The sequence below is a fragment of the Ambystoma mexicanum genome, chromosome 7q (assembly GCF_040938575.1).
Source record: "Ambystoma mexicanum isolate Mex_15411 chromosome 7q, UKY_AmexF1_1, whole genome shotgun sequence".
Classification (NCBI taxonomy): domain Eukaryota; kingdom Metazoa; phylum Chordata; class Amphibia; order Caudata; family Ambystomatidae; genus Ambystoma; species Ambystoma mexicanum.
The window spans coordinates 1,098,657,149-1,098,676,323 of NC_090941.1; the positions used below are offsets into that span (position 1 = coordinate 1,098,657,149).

The 19,175-nt window shown below is 61.9% G+C and overlaps 19 non-coding genes across 19 annotated transcripts; all 19 read left to right on the plus strand.

Annotated features, from left to right (window-relative positions):
• Positions 1-84: 84 nt before the first annotated feature.
• Positions 85-248, plus strand: LOC138529216 (U1 spliceosomal RNA). Its single transcript, XR_011284553.1, has one exon. It is a non-coding gene; the product is annotated as a U1 spliceosomal RNA (small nuclear RNA).
• Positions 249-1,114: 866 nt separating this feature from the next.
• LOC138529217 (U1 spliceosomal RNA) lies at positions 1,115-1,278 on the plus strand. The gene has a single exon (XR_011284554.1). It is a non-coding gene; the product is annotated as a U1 spliceosomal RNA (small nuclear RNA).
• Positions 1,279-2,144: 866 nt separating this feature from the next.
• Positions 2,145-2,308, plus strand: LOC138529363 (U1 spliceosomal RNA). Its single transcript, XR_011284700.1, has one exon. It is a non-coding gene; the product is annotated as a U1 spliceosomal RNA (small nuclear RNA).
• An 866-nt stretch (positions 2,309-3,174) lies between these two features.
• Positions 3,175-3,338, plus strand: LOC138529219 (U1 spliceosomal RNA). The gene has a single exon (XR_011284556.1). It is a non-coding gene; the product is annotated as a U1 spliceosomal RNA (small nuclear RNA).
• Positions 3,339-4,204: 866 nt separating this feature from the next.
• On the plus strand, positions 4,205-4,368 carry LOC138529381 (U1 spliceosomal RNA). Its single transcript, XR_011284718.1, has one exon. It is a non-coding gene; the product is annotated as a U1 spliceosomal RNA (small nuclear RNA).
• An 866-nt stretch (positions 4,369-5,234) lies between these two features.
• LOC138528883 (U1 spliceosomal RNA) lies at positions 5,235-5,398 on the plus strand. Its single transcript, XR_011284282.1, has one exon. It is a non-coding gene; the product is annotated as a U1 spliceosomal RNA (small nuclear RNA).
• Positions 5,399-6,268: 870 nt separating this feature from the next.
• LOC138529382 (U1 spliceosomal RNA) lies at positions 6,269-6,432 on the plus strand. The gene has a single exon (XR_011284719.1). It is a non-coding gene; the product is annotated as a U1 spliceosomal RNA (small nuclear RNA).
• An 866-nt stretch (positions 6,433-7,298) lies between these two features.
• LOC138529220 (U1 spliceosomal RNA) lies at positions 7,299-7,462 on the plus strand. Its single transcript, XR_011284557.1, has one exon. It is a non-coding gene; the product is annotated as a U1 spliceosomal RNA (small nuclear RNA).
• Positions 7,463-8,328: 866 nt separating this feature from the next.
• Positions 8,329-8,492, plus strand: LOC138529364 (U1 spliceosomal RNA). The gene has a single exon (XR_011284701.1). It is a non-coding gene; the product is annotated as a U1 spliceosomal RNA (small nuclear RNA).
• Positions 8,493-9,358: 866 nt separating this feature from the next.
• Positions 9,359-9,522, plus strand: LOC138529221 (U1 spliceosomal RNA). The gene has a single exon (XR_011284558.1). It is a non-coding gene; the product is annotated as a U1 spliceosomal RNA (small nuclear RNA).
• An 866-nt stretch (positions 9,523-10,388) lies between these two features.
• Positions 10,389-10,552, plus strand: LOC138529383 (U1 spliceosomal RNA). The gene has a single exon (XR_011284720.1). It is a non-coding gene; the product is annotated as a U1 spliceosomal RNA (small nuclear RNA).
• An 866-nt stretch (positions 10,553-11,418) lies between these two features.
• On the plus strand, positions 11,419-11,582 carry LOC138528884 (U1 spliceosomal RNA). Its single transcript, XR_011284283.1, has one exon. It is a non-coding gene; the product is annotated as a U1 spliceosomal RNA (small nuclear RNA).
• Positions 11,583-12,452: 870 nt separating this feature from the next.
• LOC138529222 (U1 spliceosomal RNA) lies at positions 12,453-12,616 on the plus strand. The gene has a single exon (XR_011284559.1). It is a non-coding gene; the product is annotated as a U1 spliceosomal RNA (small nuclear RNA).
• An 866-nt stretch (positions 12,617-13,482) lies between these two features.
• Positions 13,483-13,646, plus strand: LOC138529223 (U1 spliceosomal RNA). The gene has a single exon (XR_011284560.1). It is a non-coding gene; the product is annotated as a U1 spliceosomal RNA (small nuclear RNA).
• An 866-nt stretch (positions 13,647-14,512) lies between these two features.
• LOC138529384 (U1 spliceosomal RNA) lies at positions 14,513-14,676 on the plus strand. The gene has a single exon (XR_011284721.1). It is a non-coding gene; the product is annotated as a U1 spliceosomal RNA (small nuclear RNA).
• Positions 14,677-15,542: 866 nt separating this feature from the next.
• Positions 15,543-15,706, plus strand: LOC138528885 (U1 spliceosomal RNA). Its single transcript, XR_011284284.1, has one exon. It is a non-coding gene; the product is annotated as a U1 spliceosomal RNA (small nuclear RNA).
• An 870-nt stretch (positions 15,707-16,576) lies between these two features.
• Positions 16,577-16,740, plus strand: LOC138529385 (U1 spliceosomal RNA). The gene has a single exon (XR_011284722.1). It is a non-coding gene; the product is annotated as a U1 spliceosomal RNA (small nuclear RNA).
• Positions 16,741-17,620: 880 nt separating this feature from the next.
• Positions 17,621-17,784, plus strand: LOC138529224 (U1 spliceosomal RNA). Its single transcript, XR_011284561.1, has one exon. It is a non-coding gene; the product is annotated as a U1 spliceosomal RNA (small nuclear RNA).
• Positions 17,785-18,650: 866 nt separating this feature from the next.
• LOC138529225 (U1 spliceosomal RNA) lies at positions 18,651-18,814 on the plus strand. Its single transcript, XR_011284562.1, has one exon. It is a non-coding gene; the product is annotated as a U1 spliceosomal RNA (small nuclear RNA).
• Positions 18,815-19,175: the final 361 nt, after the last annotated feature.

Sequence of the window (19,175 nt, forward strand, 5' to 3'; positions counted from 1 at the left end):
GGGCTGGGTCAGGGCCGGCCTTCTCACCCTCGCTTAGCGGGGCTTCCAGAACAGGCCCAAGCCCTGCCCTCTGGCTCGCAACTCATACTTACCTGGCAGGGGAGCATCTGTGATCAGCAAGGCAGAGCTCCCAGGGTGAGGCTCATCCATTGCACATCGGATTTGCTGACCCCTGCGATGTCCCCAAATGCGGGATTCTCGACTGCATTATTTCTGGTAGTGGGGGACTGCGTTCGCGCTTTCCCCTGATTTATTGGTGAAAGAAAGAAAGAGTTTAGTGTGCGAGTCAGGTTGTTTGCACACAGGGCCCAAGCTCGTGCAGCAGAGTTTATTTTGCTGCAGTCAAGAGGGCCAGCCCTGGGCCGTTCAGGGGTCCACAGGCCTGATGGATTGGTGAAATAAAAAAATGTGAAAGTCATGTGTGTCATGTGTAGGTTGGGCCCCTGAATGTTGCTGCGGTCAAGAGGGCCAGCATTCACTGGAGGGGTGAAGTGCACAGGTGCCTAACCCCAGACTTGTGCGCCCCATGATATCAGGTGCCCCGGTAGTTCTTGAAGCCAGCCTGCCCTGCCCGGGCTCTGCTTTCGCGCCCAGGCCCTCCAACCTAAGGAAGGCCCAGCCAGCTCCTGGGGTTTTGGGGGCAGGGGTGAAACTGGCTCCCGGCCGCCGCTGCCGCCCGCCCCGTCCGAGCACCGATCGGGCACGATCGGGCCTTGCCGTGTCCTGGCGGGGGGCACCCCACCCGAGACGCTCTTGTTAAGCGGGGTGACCTGTCGGCTCAGGAGGGCCATGGACCCGCCTGGGGCCGACGGGCCAGTGGGCCCACTGCGCCAGGCCTGCTCGCTTTCCGACTGGGCCTGCTGGCTGGCAGCCAGGTCCGAATTTATGCAAATCTCAGGCCGAGCAGGGCCTGGTGGGAGACATGAACTGTGCCACAATGTGCCTCTTCTGCTGGGCTCTGCCTGCCGGAGCTTCCCCCTGCACGTGGGACAGGCAGCTCCGCAGACGCTCAGGGCTTCCGGGAGGGCTGGGGCTGGGTCAGGGCCGGCCTTCTCACCCTCGCTTAGCGGGGCTTCCAGAACAGGCCCAAGCCCTGCCCTCTGGCTCGCAACTCATACTTACCTGGCAGGGGAGCATCTGTGATCAGCAAGGCAGAGCTCCCAGGGTGAGGCTCATCCATTGCACATCGGATTTGCTGACCCCTGCGATGTCCCCAAATGCGGGATTCTCGACTGCATTATTTCTGGTAGTGGGGGACTGCGTTCGCGCTTTCCCCTGATTTATTGGTGAAAGAAAGAAAGAGTTTAGTGTGCGAGTCAGGTTGTTTGCACACAGGGCCCAAGCTCGTGCAGCAGAGTTTATTTTGCTGCAGTCAAGAGGGCCAGCCCTGGGCCGTTCAGGGGTCCACAGGCCTGATGGATTGGTGAAATAAAAAAATGTGAAAGTCATGTGTGTCATGTGTAGGTTGGGCCCCTGAATGTTGCTGCGGTCAAGAGGGCCAGCATTCACTGGAGGGGTGAAGTGCACAGGTGCCTAACCCCAGACTTGTGCGCCCCATGATATCAGGTGCCCCGGTAGTTCTTGAAGCCAGCCTGCCCTGCCCGGGCTCTGCTTTCGCGCCCAGGCCCTCCAACCTAAGGAAGGCCCAGCCAGCTCCTGGGGTTTTGGGGGCAGGGGTGAAACTGGCTCCCGGCCGCCGCTGCCGCCCGCCCCGTCCGAGCACCGATCGGGCACGATCGGGCCTTGCCGTGTCCTGGCGGGGGGCACCCCACCCGAGACGCTCTTGTTAAGCGGGGTGACCTGTCGGCTCAGGAGGGCCATGGACCCGCCTGGGGCCGACGGGCCAGTGGGCCCACTGCGCCAGGCCTGCTCGCTTTCCGACTGGGCCTGCTGGCTGGCAGCCAGGTCCGAATTTATGCAAATCTCAGGCCGAGCAGGGCCTGGTGGGAGACATGAACTGTGCCACAATGTGCCTCTTCTGCTGGGCTCTGCCTGCCGGAGCTTCCCCCTGCACGTGGGACAGGCAGCTCCGCAGACGCTCAGGGCTTCCGGGAGGGCTGGGGCTGGGTCAGGGCCGGCCTTCTCACCCTCGCTTAGCGGGGCTTCCAGAACAGGCCCAAGCCCTGCCCTCTGGCTCGCAACTCATACTTACCTGGCAGGGGAGCATCTGTGATCAGCAAGGCAGAGCTCCCAGGGTGAGGCTCATCCATTGCACATCGGATTTGCTGACCCCTGCGATGTCCCCAAATACGGGATTCTCGACTGCATTATTTCTGGTAGTGGGGGACTGCGTTCGCGCTTTCCCCTGATTTATTGGTGAAAGAAAGAAAGAGTTTAGTGTGCGAGTCAGGTTGTTTGCACACAGGGCCCAAGCTCGTGCAGCAGAGTTTATTTTGCTGCAGTCAAGAGGGCCAGCCCTGGGCCGTTCAGGGGTCCACAGGCCTGATGGATTGGTGAAATAAAAAAATGTGAAAGTCATGTGTGTCATGTGTAGGTTGGGCCCCTGAATGTTGCTGCGGTCAAGAGGGCCAGCATTCACTGGAGGGGTGAAGTGCACAGGTGCCTAACCCCAGACTTGTGCACCCCATGATATCAGGTGCCCCGGTAGTTCTTGAAGCCAGCCTGCCCTGCCCGGGCTCTGCTTTCGCGCCCAGGCCCTCCAACCTAAGGAAGGCCCAGCCAGCTCCTGGGGTTTTGGGGGCAGGGGTGAAACTGGCTCCCGGCCGCCGCTGCCGCCCGCCCCGTCCGAGCACCGATCGGGCACGATCGGGCCTTGCCGTGTCCTGGCGGGGGGCACCCCACCCGAGACGCTCTTGTTAAGCGGGGTGACCTGTCGGCTCAGGAGGGCCATGGACCCGCCTGGGGCCGACGGGCCAGTGGGCCCACTGCGCCAGGCCTGCTCGCTTTCCGACTGGGCCTGCTGGCTGGCAGCCAGGTCCGAATTTATGCAAATCTCAGGCCGAGCAGGGCCTGGTGGGAGACATGAACTGTGCCACAATGTGCCTCTTCTGCTGGGCTCTGCCTGCCGGAGCTTCCCCCTGCACGTGGGACAGGCAGCTCCGCAGACGCTCAGGGCTTCCGGGAGGGCTGGGGCTGGGTCAGGGCCGGCCTTCTCACCCTCGCTTAGCGGGGCTTCCAGAACAGGCCCAAGCCCTGCCCTCTGGCTCGCAACTCATACTTACCTGGCAGGGGAGCATCTGTGATCAGCAAGGCAGAGCTCCCAGGGTGAGGCTCATCCATTGCACATCGGATTTGCTGACCCCTGCGATGTCCCCAAATGCGGGATTCTCGACTGCATTATTTCTGGTAGTGGGGGACTGCGTTCGCGCTTTCCCCTGATTTATTGGTGAAAGAAAGAAAGAGTTTAGTGTGCGAGTCAGGTTGTTTGCACACAGGGCCCAAGCTCGTGCAGCAGAGTTTATTTTGCTGCAGTCAAGAGGGCCAGCCCTGGGCCGTTCAGGGGTCCACAGGCCTGATGGATTGGTGAAATAAAAAAATGTGAAAGTCATGTGTGTCATGTGTAGGTTGGGCCCCTGAATGTTGCTGCGGTCAAGAGGGCCAGCATTCACTGGAGGGGTGAAGTGCACAGGTGCCTAACCCCAGACTTGTGCACCCCATGATATCAGGTGCCCCGGTAGTTCTTGAAGCCAGCCTGCCCTGCCCGGGCTCTGCTTTCGCGCCCAGGCCCTCCAACCTAAGGAAGGCCCAGCCAGCTCCTGGGGTTTTGGGGGCAGGGGTGAAACTGGCTCCCGGCCGCCGCTGCCGCCCGCCCCGTCCGAGCACCGATCGGGCACGATCGGGCCTTGCCGTGTCCTGGCGGGGGGCACCCCACCCGAGACGCTCTTGTTAAGCGGGGTGACCTGTCGGCTCAGGAGGGCCATGGACCCGCCTGGGGCCGACGGGCCAGTGGGCCCACTGCGCCAGGCCTGCTCGCTTTCCGACTGGGCCTGCTGGCTGGCAGCCAGGTCCGAATTTATGCAAATCTCAGGCCGAGCAGGGCCTGGTGGGAGACATGAACTGTGCCACAATGTGCCTCTTCTGCTGGGCTCTGCCTGCCGGAGCTTCCCCCTGCACGTGGGACAGGCAGCTCCGCAGACGCTCAGGGCTTCCGGGAGGGCTGGGGCTGGGTCAGGGCCGGCCTTCTCACCCTCGCTTAGCGGGGCTTCCAGAACAGGCCCAAGCCCTGCCCTCTGGCTCGCAACTCATACTTACCTGGCAGGGGAGCATCTGTGATCAGCAAGGCAGAGCTCCCAGGGTGAGGCTCATCCATTGCACATCGGATTTGCTGACCCCTGCGATGTCCCCAAATGCGGGATTCTCGACTGTATTATTTCTGGTAGTGGGGGACTGCGTTCGCGCTTTCCCCTGATTTATTGGTGAAAGAAAGAAAGAGTTTAGTGTGCGAGTCAGGTTGTTTGCACACAGGGCCCAAGCTCGTGCAGCAGAGTTTATTTTGCTGCAGTCAAGAGGGCCAGCCCTGGGCCGTTCAGGGGTCCACAGGCCTGATGGATTGGTGAAATAAAAAAATGTGAAAGTCATGTGTGTCATGTGTAGGTTGGGCCCCTGAATGTTGCTGCGGTCAAGAGGGCCAGCATTCACTGGAGGGGTGAAGTGCACAGGTGCCTAACCCCAGACTTGTGCGCCCCATGATATCAGGTGCCCCGGTAGTTCTTGAAGCCAGCCTGCCCTGCCCGGGCTCTGCTTTCGCGCCCAGGCCCTCCAACCTAAGGAAGGCCCAGCCAGCTCCTGGGGTTTTGGGGGCAGGGGTGAAACTGGCTCCCGGCCGCCGCTGCCGCCCGCCCCGTCCGAGCACCGATCGGGCACGATCGGGCCTTGCCGTGTCCTGGCGGGGGGCACCCCACCCGAGACGCTCTTGTTAAGCGGGGTGACCTGTCGGCTCAGGAGGGCCATGGACCCGCCTGGGGCCGACGGGCCAGTGGGCCCACTGCGCCAGGCCTGCTCGCTTTCCGACTGGGCCTGCTGGCTGGCAGCCAGGTCCGAATTTATGCAAATCTCAGGCCGAGCAGGGCCTGGTGGGAGACATGAACTGTGCCACAATGTGCCTCTTCTGCTGGGCTCTGCCTGCCGGAGCTTCCCCCTGCACGTGGGACAGGCAGCTCCGCAGACGCTCAGGGCTTCCGGGAGGGCTGGGGCTGGGTCAGGGCCGGCCTTCTCACCCTCGCTTAGCGGGGCTTCCAGAACAGGCCCAAGCCCTGCCCTCTGGCTCGCAACTCATACTTACCTGGCAGGGGAGCATCTGTGATCAGCAAGGCAGAGCTCCCAGGGTGAGACTCCTCCATTGCACATCGGATTTGCTGACCCCTGCGATGTCCCCAAATGCGGGATTCTCGACTGCATTATTTCTGGTAGTGGGGGACTGCGTTCGCGCTTTCCCCTGATTTATTGGTGAAAGAAAGAAAGAAAGAGTTTAGTGTGCGAGTCAGGTTGTTTGCACACAGGGCCCAAGCTCGTGCAGCAGAGTTTATTTTGCTGCAGTCAAGAGGGCCAGCCCTGGGCCGTTCAGGGGTCCACAGGCCTGATGGATTGGTGAAATAAAAAAATGTGAAAGTCATGTGTGTCATGTGTAGGTTGGGCCCCTGAATGTTGCTGCGGTCAAGAGGGCCAGCATTCACTGGAGGGGTGAAGTGCACAGGTGCCTAACCCCAGACTTGTGCGCCCCATGATATCAGGTGCCCCGGTAGTTCTTGAAGCCAGCCTGCCCTGCCCGGGCTCTGCTTTCGCGCCCAGGCCCTCCAACCTAAGGAAGGCCCAGCCAGCTCCTGGGGTTTTGGGGGCAGGGGTGAAACTGGCTCCCGGCCGCCGCTGCCGCCCGCCCCGTCCGAGCACCGATCGGGCACGATCGGGCCTTGCCGTGTCCTGGCGGGGGGCACCCCACCCGAGACGCTCTTGTTAAGCGGGGTGACCTGTCGGCTCAGGAGGGCCATGGACCCGCCTGGGGCCGACGGGCCAGTGGGCCCACTGCGCCAGGCCTGCTCGCTTTCCGACTGGGCCTGCTGGCTGGCAGCCAGGTCCGAATTTATGCAAATCTCAGGCCGAGCAGGGCCTGGTGGGAGACATGAACTGTGCCACAATGTGCCTCTTCTGCTGGGCTCTGCCTGCCGGAGCTTCCCCCTGCACGTGGGACAGGCAGCTCCGCAGACGCTCAGGGCTTCCGGGAGGGCTGGGGCTGGGTCAGGGCCGGCCTTCTCACCCTCGCTTAGCGGGGCTTCCAGAACAGGCCCAAGCCCTGCCCTCTGGCTCGCAACTCATACTTACCTGGCAGGGGAGCATCTGTGATCAGCAAGGCAGAGCTCCCAGGGTGAGGCTCATCCATTGCACATCGGATTTGCTGACCCCTGCGATGTCCCCAAATGCGGGATTCTCGACTGTATTATTTCTGGTAGTGGGGGACTGCGTTCGCGCTTTCCCCTGATTTATTGGTGAAAGAAAGAAAGAGTTTAGTGTGCGAGTCAGGTTGTTTGCACACAGGGCCCAAGCTCGTGCAGCAGAGTTTATTTTGCTGCAGTCAAGAGGGCCAGCCCTGGGCCGTTCAGGGGTCCACAGGCCTGATGGATTGGTGAAATAAAAAAATGTGAAAGTCATGTGTGTCATGTGTAGGTTGGGCCCCTGAATGTTGCTGCGGTCAAGAGGGCCAGCATTCACTGGAGGGGTGAAGTGCACAGGTGCCTAACCCCAGACTTGTGCGCCCCATGATATCAGGTGCCCCGGTAGTTCTTGAAGCCAGCCTGCCCTGCCCGGGCTCTGCTTTCGCGCCCAGGCCCTCCAACCTAAGGAAGGCCCAGCCAGCTCCTGGGGTTTTGGGGGCAGGGGTGAAACTGGCTCCCGGCCGCCGCTGCCGCCCGCCCCGTCCGAGCACCGATCGGGCACGATCGGGCCTTGCCGTGTCCTGGCGGGGGGCACCCCACCCGAGACGCTCTTGTTAAGCGGGGTGACCTGTCGGCTCAGGAGGGCCATGGACCCGCCTGGGGCCGACGGGCCAGTGGGCCCACTGCGCCAGGCCTGCTCGCTTTCCGACTGGGCCTGCTGGCTGGCAGCCAGGTCCGAATTTATGCAAATCTCAGGCCGAGCAGGGCCTGGTGGGAGACATGAACTGTGCCACAATGTGCCTCTTCTGCTGGGCTCTGCCTGCCGGAGCTTCCCCCTGCACGTGGGACAGGCAGCTCCGCAGACGCTCAGGGCTTCCGGGAGGGCTGGGGCTGGGTCAGGGCCGGCCTTCTCACCCTCGCTTAGCGGGGCTTCCAGAACAGGCCCAAGCCCTGCCCTCTGGCTCGCAACTCATACTTACCTGGCAGGGGAGCATCTGTGATCAGCAAGGCAGAGCTCCCAGGGTGAGGCTCATCCATTGCACATCGGATTTGCTGACCCCTGCGATGTCCCCAAATGCGGGATTCTCGACTGCATTATTTCTGGTAGTGGGGGACTGCGTTCGCGCTTTCCCCTGATTTATTGGTGAAAGAAAGAAAGAGTTTAGTGTGCGAGTCAGGTTGTTTGCACACAGGGCCCAAGCTCGTGCAGCAGAGTTTATTTTGCTGCAGTCAAGAGGGCCAGCCCTGGGCCGTTCAGGGGTCCACAGGCCTGATGGATTGGTGAAATAAAAAAATGTGAAAGTCATGTGTGTCATGTGTAGGTTGGGCCCCTGAATGTTGCTGCGGTCAAGAGGGCCAGCATTCACTGGAGGGGTGAAGTGCACAGGTGCCTAACCCCAGACTTGTGCGCCCCATGATATCAGGTGCCCCGGTAGTTCTTGAAGCCAGCCTGCCCTGCCCGGGCTCTGCTTTCGCGCCCAGGCCCTCCAACCTAAGGAAGGCCCAGCCAGCTCCTGGGGTTTTGGGGGCAGGGGTGAAACTGGCTCCCGGCCGCCGCTGCCGCCCGCCCCGTCCGAGCACCGATCGGGCACGATCGGGCCTTGCCGTGTCCTGGCGGGGGGCACCCCACCCGAGACGCTCTTGTTAAGCGGGGTGACCTGTCGGCTCAGGAGGGCCATGGACCCGCCTGGGGCCGACGGGCCAGTGGGCCCACTGCGCCAGGCCTGCTCGCTTTCCGACTGGGCCTGCTGGCTGGCAGCCAGGTCCGAATTTATGCAAATCTCAGGCCGAGCAGGGCCTGGTGGGAGACATGAACTGTGCCACAATGTGCCTCTTCTGCTGGGCTCTGCCTGCCGGAGCTTCCCCCTGCACGTGGGACAGGCAGCTCCGCAGACGCTCAGGGCTTCCGGGAGGGCTGGGGCTGGGTCAGGGCCGGCCTTCTCACCCTCGCTTAGCGGGGCTTCCAGAACAGGCCCAAGCCCTGCCCTCTGGCTCGCAACTCATACTTACCTGGCAGGGGAGCATCTGTGATCAGCAAGGCAGAGCTCCCAGGGTGAGGCTCATCCATTGCACATCGGATTTGCTGACCCCTGCGATGTCCCCAAATACGGGATTCTCGACTGCATTATTTCTGGTAGTGGGGGACTGCGTTCGCGCTTTCCCCTGATTTATTGGTGAAAGAAAGAAAGAGTTTAGTGTGCGAGTCAGGTTGTTTGCACACAGGGCCCAAGCTCGTGCAGCAGAGTTTATTTTGCTGCAGTCAAGAGGGCCAGCCCTGGGCCGTTCAGGGGTCCACAGGCCTGATGGATTGGTGAAATAAAAAAATGTGAAAGTCATGTGTGTCATGTGTAGGTTGGGCCCCTGAATGTTGCTGCGGTCAAGAGGGCCAGCATTCACTGGAGGGGTGAAGTGCACAGGTGCCTAACCCCAGACTTGTGCACCCCATGATATCAGGTGCCCCGGTAGTTCTTGAAGCCAGCCTGCCCTGCCCGGGCTCTGCTTTCGCGCCCAGGCCCTCCAACCTAAGGAAGGCCCAGCCAGCTCCTGGGGTTTTGGGGGCAGGGGTGAAACTGGCTCCCGGCCGCCGCTGCCGCCCGCCCCGTCCGAGCACCGATCGGGCACGATCGGGCCTTGCCGTGTCCTGGCGGGGGGCACCCCACCCGAGACGCTCTTGTTAAGCGGGGTGACCTGTCGGCTCAGGAGGGCCATGGACCCGCCTGGGGCCGACGGGCCAGTGGGCCCACTGCGCCAGGCCTGCTCGCTTTCCGACTGGGCCTGCTGGCTGGCAGCCAGGTCCGAATTTATGCAAATCTCAGGCCGAGCAGGGCCTGGTGGGAGACATGAACTGTGCCACAATGTGCCTCTTCTGCTGGGCTCTGCCTGCCGGAGCTTCCCCCTGCACGTGGGACAGGCAGCTCCGCAGACGCTCAGGGCTTCCGGGAGGGCTGGGGCTGGGTCAGGGCCGGCCTTCTCACCCTCGCTTAGCGGGGCTTCCAGAACAGGCCCAAGCCCTGCCCTCTGGCTCGCAACTCATACTTACCTGGCAGGGGAGCATCTGTGATCAGCAAGGCAGAGCTCCCAGGGTGAGGCTCATCCATTGCACATCGGATTTGCTGACCCCTGCGATGTCCCCAAATGCGGGATTCTCGACTGCATTATTTCTGGTAGTGGGGGACTGCGTTCGCGCTTTCCCCTGATTTATTGGTGAAAGAAAGAAAGAGTTTAGTGTGCGAGTCAGGTTGTTTGCACACAGGGCCCAAGCTCGTGCAGCAGAGTTTATTTTGCTGCAGTCAAGAGGGCCAGCCCTGGGCCGTTCAGGGGTCCACAGGCCTGATGGATTGGTGAAATAAAAAAATGTGAAAGTCATGTGTGTCATGTGTAGGTTGGGCCCCTGAATGTTGCTGCGGTCAAGAGGGCCAGCATTCACTGGAGGGGTGAAGTGCACAGGTGCCTAACCCCAGACTTGTGCACCCCATGATATCAGGTGCCCCGGTAGTTCTTGAAGCCAGCCTGCCCTGCCCGGGCTCTGCTTTCGCGCCCAGGCCCTCCAACCTAAGGAAGGCCCAGCCAGCTCCTGGGGTTTTGGGGGCAGGGGTGAAACTGGCTCCCGGCCGCCGCTGCCGCCCGCCCCGTCCGAGCACCGATCGGGCACGATCGGGCCTTGCCGTGTCCTGGCGGGGGGCACCCCACCCGAGACGCTCTTGTTAAGCGGGGTGACCTGTCGGCTCAGGAGGGCCATGGACCCGCCTGGGGCCGACGGGCCAGTGGGCCCACTGCGCCAGGCCTGCTCGCTTTCCGACTGGGCCTGCTGGCTGGCAGCCAGGTCCGAATTTATGCAAATCTCAGGCCGAGCAGGGCCTGGTGGGAGACATGAACTGTGCCACAATGTGCCTCTTCTGCTGGGCTCTGCCTGCCGGAGCTTCCCCCTGCACGTGGGACAGGCAGCTCCGCAGACGCTCAGGGCTTCCGGGAGGGCTGGGGCTGGGTCAGGGCCGGCCTTCTCACCCTCGCTTAGCGGGGCTTCCAGAACAGGCCCAAGCCCTGCCCTCTGGCTCGCAACTCATACTTACCTGGCAGGGGAGCATCTGTGATCAGCAAGGCAGAGCTCCCAGGGTGAGGCTCATCCATTGCACATCGGATTTGCTGACCCCTGCGATGTCCCCAAATGCGGGATTCTCGACTGTATTATTTCTGGTAGTGGGGGACTGCGTTCGCGCTTTCCCCTGATTTATTGGTGAAAGAAAGAAAGAGTTTAGTGTGCGAGTCAGGTTGTTTGCACACAGGGCCCAAGCTCGTGCAGCAGAGTTTATTTTGCTGCAGTCAAGAGGGCCAGCCCTGGGCCGTTCAGGGGTCCACAGGCCTGATGGATTGGTGAAATAAAAAAATGTGAAAGTCATGTGTGTCATGTGTAGGTTGGGCCCCTGAATGTTGCTGCGGTCAAGAGGGCCAGCATTCACTGGAGGGGTGAAGTGCACAGGTGCCTAACCCCAGACTTGTGCGCCCCATGATATCAGGTGCCCCGGTAGTTCTTGAAGCCAGCCTGCCCTGCCCGGGCTCTGCTTTCGCGCCCAGGACCTCCAACCTAAGGAAGGCCCAGCCAGCTCCTGGGGTTTTGGGGGCAGGGGTGAAACTGGCTCCCGGCCGCCGCTGCCGCCCGCCCCGTCCGAGCACCGATCGGGCACGATCGGGCCTTGCCGTGTCCTGGCGGGGGGCACCCCACCCGAGACGCTCTTGTTAAGCGGGGTGACCTGTCGGCTCAGGAGGGCCATGGACCCGCCTGGGGCCGACGGGCCAGTGGGCCCACTGCGCCAGGCCTGCTCGCTTTCCGACTGGGCCTGCTGGCTGGCAGCCAGGTCCGAATTTATGCAAATCTCAGGCCGAGCAGGGCCTGGTGGGAGACATGAACTGTGCCACAATGTGCCTCTTCTGCTGGGCTCTGCCTGCCGGAGCTTCCCCCTGCACGTGGGACAGGCAGCTCCGCAGACGCTCAGGGCTTCCGGGAGGGCTGGGGCTGGGTCAGGGCCGGCCTTCTCACCCTCGCTTAGCGGGGCTTCCAGAACAGGCCCAAGCCCTGCCCTCTGGCTCGCAACTCATACTTACCTGGCAGGGGAGCATCTGTGATCAGCAAGGCAGAGCTCCCAGGGTGAGACTCCTCCATTGCACATCGGATTTGCTGACCCCTGCGATGTCCCCAAATGCGGGATTCTCGACTGCATTATTTCTGGTAGTGGGGGACTGCGTTCGCGCTTTCCCCTGATTTATTGGTGAAAGAAAGAAAGAAAGAGTTTAGTGTGCGAGTCAGGTTGTTTGCACACAGGGCCCAAGCTCGTGCAGCAGAGTTTATTTTGCTGCAGTCAAGAGGGCCAGCCCTGGGCCGTTCAGGGGTCCACAGGCCTGATGGATTGGTGAAATAAAAAAATGTGAAAGTCATGTGTGTCATGTGTAGGTTGGGCCCCTGAATGTTGCTGCGGTCAAGAGGGCCAGCATTCACTGGAGGGGTGAAGTGCACAGGTGCCTAACCCCAGACTTGTGCGCCCCATGATATCAGGTGCCCCGGTAGTTCTTGAAGCCAGCCTGCCCTGCCCGGGCTCTGCTTTCGCGCCCAGGCCCTCCAACCTAAGGAAGGCCCAGCCAGCTCCTGGGGTTTTGGGGGCAGGGGTGAAACTGGCTCCCGGCCGCCGCTGCCGCCCGCCCCGTCCGAGCACCGATCGGGCACGATCGGGCCTTGCCGTGTCCTGGCGGGGGGCACCCCACCCGAGACGCTCTTGTTAAGCGGGGTGACCTGTCGGCTCAGGAGGGCCATGGACCCGCCTGGGGCCGACGGGCCAGTGGGCCCACTGCGCCAGGCCTGCTCGCTTTCCGACTGGGCCTGCTGGCTGGCAGCCAGGTCCGAATTTATGCAAATCTCAGGCCGAGCAGGGCCTGGTGGGAGACATGAACTGTGCCACAATGTGCCTCTTCTGCTGGGCTCTGCCTGCCGGAGCTTCCCCCTGCACGTGGGACAGGCAGCTCCGCAGACGCTCAGGGCTTCCGGGAGGGCTGGGGCTGGGTCAGGGCCGGCCTTCTCACCCTCGCTTAGCGGGGCTTCCAGAACAGGCCCAAGCCCTGCCCTCTGGCTCGCAACTCATACTTACCTGGCAGGGGAGCATCTGTGATCAGCAAGGCAGAGCTCCCAGGGTGAGGCTCATCCATTGCACATCGGATTTGCTGACCCCTGCGATGTCCCCAAATGCGGGATTCTCGACTGCATTATTTCTGGTAGTGGGGGACTGCGTTCGCGCTTTCCCCTGATTTATTGGTGAAAGAAAGAAAGAGTTTAGTGTGCGAGTCAGGTTGTTTGCACACAGGGCCCAAGCTCGTGCAGCAGAGTTTATTTTGCTGCAGTCAAGAGGGCCAGCCCTGGGCCGTTCAGGGGTCCACAGGCCTGATGGATTGGTGAAATAAAAAAATGTGAAAGTCATGTGTGTCATGTGTAGGTTGGGCCCCTGAATGTTGCTGCGGTCAAGAGGGCCAGCATTCACTGGAGGGGTGAAGTGCACAGGTGCCTAACCCCAGACTTGTGCACCCCATGATATCAGGTGCCCCGGTAGTTCTTGAAGCCAGCCTGCCCTGCCCGGGCTCTGCTTTCGCGCCCAGGCCCTCCAACCTAAGGAAGGCCCAGCCAGCTCCTGGGGTTTTGGGGGCAGGGGTGAAACTGGCTCCCGGCCGCCGCTGCCGCCCGCCCCGTCCGAGCACCGATCGGGCACGATCGGGCCTTGCCGTGTCCTGGCGGGGGGCACCCCACCCGAGACGCTCTTGTTAAGCGGGGTGACCTGTCGGCTCAGGAGGGCCATGGACCCGCCTGGGGCCGACGGGCCAGTGGGCCCACTGCGCCAGGCCTGCTCGCTTTCCGACTGGGCCTGCTGGCTGGCAGCCAGGTCCGAATTTATGCAAATCTCAGGCCGAGCAGGGCCTGGTGGGAGACATGAACTGTGCCACAATGTGCCTCTTCTGCTGGGCTCTGCCTGCCGGAGCTTCCCCCTGCACGTGGGACAGGCAGCTCCGCAGACGCTCAGGGCTTCCGGGAGGGCTGGGGCTGGGTCAGGGCCGGCCTTCTCACCCTCGCTTAGCGGGGCTTCCAGAACAGGCCCAAGCCCTGCCCTCTGGCTCGCAACTCATACTTACCTGGCAGGGGAGCATCTGTGATCAGCAAGGCAGAGCTCCCAGGGTGAGGCTCATCCATTGCACATCGGATTTGCTGACCCCTGCGATGTCCCCAAATGCGGGATTCTCGACTGCATTATTTCTGGTAGTGGGGGACTGCGTTCGCGCTTTCCCCTGATTTATTGGTGAAAGAAAGAAAGAGTTTAGTGTGCGAGTCAGGTTGTTTGCACACAGGGCCCAAGCTCGTGCAGCAGAGTTTATTTTGCTGCAGTCAAGAGGGCCAGCCCTGGGCCGTTCAGGGGTCCACAGGCCTGATGGATTGGTGAAATAAAAAAATGTGAAAGTCATGTGTGTCATGTGTAGGTTGGGCCCCTGAATGTTGCTGCGGTCAAGAGGGCCAGCATTCACTGGAGGGGTGAAGTGCACAGGTGCCTAACCCCAGACTTGTGCACCCCATGATATCAGGTGCCCCGGTAGTTCTTGAAGCCAGCCTGCCCTGCCCGGGCTCTGCTTTCGCGCCCAGGCCCTCCAACCTAAGGAAGGCCCAGCCAGCTCCTGGGGTTTTGGGGGCAGGGGTGAAACTGGCTCCCGGCCGCCGCTGCCGCCCGCCCCGTCCGAGCACCGATCGGGCACGATCGGGCCTTGCCGTGTCCTGGCGGGGGGCACCCCACCCGAGACGCTCTTGTTAAGCGGGGTGACCTGTCGGCTCAGGAGGGCCATGGACCCGCCTGGGGCCGACGGGCCAGTGGGCCCACTGCGCCAGGCCTGCTCGCTTTCCGACTGGGCCTGCTGGCTGGCAGCCAGGTCCGAATTTATGCAAATCTCAGGCCGAGCAGGGCCTGGTGGGAGACATGAACTGTGCCACAATGTGCCTCTTCTGCTGGGCTCTGCCTGCCGGAGCTTCCCCCTGCACGTGGGACAGGCAGCTCCGCAGACGCTCAGGGCTTCCGGGAGGGCTGGGGCTGGGTCAGGGCCGGCCTTCTCACCCTCGCTTAGCGGGGCTTCCAGAACAGGCCCAAGCCCTGCCCTCTGGCTCGCAACTCATACTTACCTGGCAGGGGAGCATCTGTGATCAGCAAGGCAGAGCTCCCAGGGTGAGGCTCATCCATTGCACATCGGATTTGCTGACCCCTGCGATGTCCCCAAATGCGGGATTCTCGACTGTATTATTTCTGGTAGTGGGGGACTGCGTTCGCGCTTTCCCCTGATTTATTGGTGAAAGAAAGAAAGAGTTTAGTGTGCGAGTCAGGTTGTTTGCACACAGGGCCCAAGCTCGTGCAGCAGAGTTTATTTTGCTGCAGTCAAGAGGGCCAGCCCTGGGCCGTTCAGGGGTCCACAGGCCTGATGGATTGGTGAAATAAAAAAATGTGAAAGTCATGTGTGTCATGTGTAGGTTGGGCCCCTGAATGTTGCTGCGGTCAAGAGGGCCAGCATTCACTGGAGGGGTGAAGTGCACAGGTGCCTAACCCCAGACTTGTGCGCCCCATGATATCAGGTGCCCCGGTAGTTCTTGAAGCCAGCCTGCCCTGCCCGGGCTCTGCTTTCGCGCCCAGGCCCTCCAACCTAAGGAAGGCCCAGCCAGCTCCTGGGGTTTTGGGGGCAGGGGTGAAACTGGCTCCCGGCCGCCGCTGCCGCCCGCCCCGTCCGAGCACCGATCGGGCACGATCGGGCCTTGCCGTGTCCTGGCGGGGGGCACCCCACCCGAGACGCTCTTGTTAAGCGGGGTGACCTGTCGGCTCAGGAGGGCCATGGACCCGCCTGGGGCCGACGGGCCAGTGGGCCCACTGCGCCAGGCCTGCTCGCTTTCCGACTGGGCCTGCTGGCTGGCAGCCAGGTCCGAATTTATGCAAATCTCAGGCCGAGCAGGGCCTGGTGGGAGACATGAACTGTGCCACAATGTGCCTCTTCTGCTGGGCTCTGCCTGCCGGAGCTTCCCCCTGCACGTGGGACAGGCAGCTCCGCAGACGCTCAGGGCTTCCGGGAGGGCTGGGGCTGGGTCAGGGCCGGCCTTCTCACCCTCGCTTAGCGGGGCTTCCAGAACAGGCCCAAGCCCTGCCCTCTGGCTCGCAACTCATACTTACCTGGCAGGGGAGCATCTGTGATCAGCAAGGCAGAGCTCCCAGGGTGAGACTCCTCCATTGCACATCGGATTTGCTGACCCCTGCGATGTCCCCAAATGCGGGATTCTCGACTGCATTATTTCTGGTAGTGGGGGACTGCGTTCGCGCTTTCCCCTGATTTATTGGTGAAAGAAAGAAAGAAAGAGTTTAGTGTGCGAGTCAGGTTGTTTGCACACAGGGCCCAAGCTCGTGCAGCAGAGTTTATTTTGCTGCAGTCAAGAGGGCCAGCCCTGGGCCGTTCAGGGGTCCACAGGCCTGATGGATTGGTGAAATAAAAAAATGTGAAAGTCATGTGTGTCATGTGTAGGTTGGGCCCCTGAATGTTGCTGCGGTCAAGAGGGCCAGCATTCACTGGAGGGGTGAAGTGCACAGGTGCCTAACCCCAGACTTGTGCGCCCCATGATATCAGGTGCCCCGGTAGTTCTTGAAGCCAGCCTGCCCTGCCCGGGCTCTGCTTTCGCGCCCAGGCCCTCCAACCTAAGGAAGGCCCAGCCAGCTCCTGGGGTTTTGGGGGCAGGGGTGAAACTGGCTCCCGGCCGCCGCTGCCGCCCGCCCCGTCCGAGCACCGATCGGGCACGATCGGGCCTTGCCGTGTCCTGGCGGGGGGCACCCCACCCGAGACGCTCTTGTTAAGCGGGGTGACCTGTCGGCTCAGGAGGGCCATGGACCCGCCTGGGGCCGACGGGCCAGTGGGCCCACTGCGCCAGGCCTGCTCGCTTTCCGACTGGGCCTGCTGGCTGGCAGCCAGGTCCGAATTTATGCAAATCTCAGGCCGAGCAGGGCCTGGTGGGAGACATGAACTGTGCCACAATGTGCCTCTTCTGCTGGGCTCTGCCTGCCGGAGCTTCCCCCTGCACGTGGGACAGGCAGCTCCGCAGACGCTCAGGGCTTCCGGGAGGGCTGGGGCTGGGTCAGGGCCGGCCTTCTCACCCTCGCTTAGCGGGGCTTCCAGAACAGGCCCAAGCCCTGCCCTCTGGCTCGCAACTCATACTTACCTGGCAGGGGAGCATCTGTGATCAGCAAGGCAGAGCTCCCAGGGTGAGGCTCATCCATTGCACATCGGATTTGCTGACCCCTGCGATGTCCCCAAATGCGGGATTCTCGACTGTATTATTTCTGGTAGTGGGGGACTGCGTTCGCGCTTTCCCCTGATTTATTGGTGAAAGAAAGAAAGAGTTTAGTGTGCGAGTCAGGTTGTTTGCACACAGGGCCCAAGCTCGTGCAGCAGAGTTTATTTTGCTGCAGTCAAGAGGGCCAGCCCTGGGCCGTTCAGGGGTCCACAGGCCTGATGGATTGGTGAAATAAAAAAATGTGAAAGTCATGTGTGTCATGTGTAGGTTGGGCCCCTGAATGTTGCTGCGGTCAAGAGGGCCAGCATTCACTGGAGGGGTGAAGTGCACAGGTGCCTAACCCCAGACTTGTGCGCCCCATGATATCAGGTGCCCCGGTAGTTCTTGAAGCCAGCCTGCCCTGCCCGGGCTCTGCTTTCGCGCCCAGGCCCTCCAACCTAAGGAAGGCCCAGCCAGCTCCTGGGGTTTTGGGGGCAGGGGTGAGACTGGCTCCCGGCCGCCGCTGCCGCCCGCCCCGTCCGAGCACCGATCGGGCACGATCGGGCCTTGCCTTCACGGCCTTGCCGTGTCCTGGCGGGGGGCACCCCACCCGAGACGCTCTTGTTAAGCGGGGTGACCTGTCGGCTCAGGAGGGCCATGGACCCGCCTGGGGCCGACGGGCCAGTGGGCCCACTGCGCCAGGCCTGCTCGCTTTCCGACTGGGCCTGCTGGCTGGCAGCCAGGTCCGAATTTATGCAAATCTCAGGCCGAGCAGGGCCTGGTGGGAGACATGAACTGTGCCACAATGTGCCTCTTCTGCTGGGCTCTGCCTGCCGGAGCTTCCCCCTGCACGTGGGACAGGCAGCTCCGCAGACGCTCAGGGCTTCCGGGAGGGCTGGGGCTGGGTCAGGGCCGGCCTTCTCACCCTCGCTTAGCGGGGCTTCCAGAACAGGCCCAAGCCCTGCCCTCTGGCTCGCAACTCATACTTACCTGGCAGGGGAGCATCTGTGATCAGCAAGGCAGAGCTCCCAGGGTGAGGCTCATCCATTGCACATCGGATTTGCTGACCCCTGCGATGTCCCCAAATGCGGGATTCTCGACTGCATTATTTCTGGTAGTGGGGGACTGCGTTCGCGCTTTCCCCTGATTTATTGGTGAAAGAAAGAAAGAGTTTAGTGTGCGAGTCAGGTTGTTTGCACACAGGGCCCAAGCTCGTGCAGCAGAGTTTATTTTGCTGCAGTCAAGAGGGCCAGCCCTGGGCCGTTCAGGGGTCCACAGGCCTGATGGATTGGTGAAATAAAAAAATGTGAAAGTCATGTGTGTCATGTGTAGGTTGGGCCCCTGAATGTTGCTGCGGTCAAGAGGGCCAGCATTCACTGGAGGGGTGAAGTGCACAGGTGCCTAACCCCAGACTTGTGCGCCCCATGATATCAGGTGCCCCGGTAGTTCTTGAAGCCAGCCTGCCCTGCCCGGGCTCTGCTTTCGCGCCCAGGCCCTCCAACCTAAGGAAGGCCCAGCCAGCTCCTGGGGTTTTGGGGGCAGGGGTGAAACTGGCTCCCGGCCGCCGCTGCCGCCCGCCCCGTCCGAGCACCGATCGGGCACGATCGGGCCTTGCCGTGTCCTGGCGGGGGGCACCCCACCCGAGACGCTCTTGTTAAGCGGGGTGACCTGTCGGCTCAGGAGGGCCATGGACCCGCCTGGGGCCGACGGGCCAGTGGGCCCACTGCGCCAGGCCTGCTCGCTTTCCGACTGGGCCTGCTGGCTGGCAGCCAGGTCCGAATTTATGCAAATCTCAGGCCGAGCAGGGCCTGGTGGGAGACATGAACTGTGCCACAATGTGCCTCTTCTGCTGGGCTCTGCCTGCCGGAGCTTCCCCCTGCACGTGGGACAGGCAGCTCCGCAGACGCTCAGGGCTTCCGGGAGGGCTGGGGCTGGGTCAGGGCCGGCCTTCTCACCCTCGCTTAGCGGGGCTTCCAGAACAGGCCCAAGCCCTGCCCTCTGGCTCGCAACTCATACTTACCTGGCAGGGGAGCATCTGTGATCAGCAAGGCAGAGCTCCCAGGGTGAGGCTCATCCATTGCACATCGGATTTGCTGACCCCTGCGATGTCCCCAAATGCGGGATTCTCGACTGCATTATTTCTGGTAGTGGGGGACTGCGTTCGCGCTTTCCCCTGATTTATTGGTGAAAGAAAGAAAGAGTTTAGTGTGCGAGTCAGGTTGTTTGCACACAGGGCCCAAGCTCGTGCAGCAGAGTTTATTTTGCTGCAGTCAAGAGGGCCAGCCCTGGGCCGTTCAGGGGTCCACAGGCCTGATGGATTGGTGAAATAAAAAAATGTGAAAGTCATGTGTGTCATGTGTAGGTTGGGCCCCTGAATGTTGCTGCGGTCAAGAGGGCCAGCATTCACTGGAGGGGTGAAGTGCACAGGTGCCTAACCCCAGACTTGTGCGCCCCATGATATCAGGTGCCCCGGTAGTTCTTGAAGCCAGCCTGCCCTGCCCGGGCTCTGCTTTCGCGCCCAGGCCCTCCAACCTAAG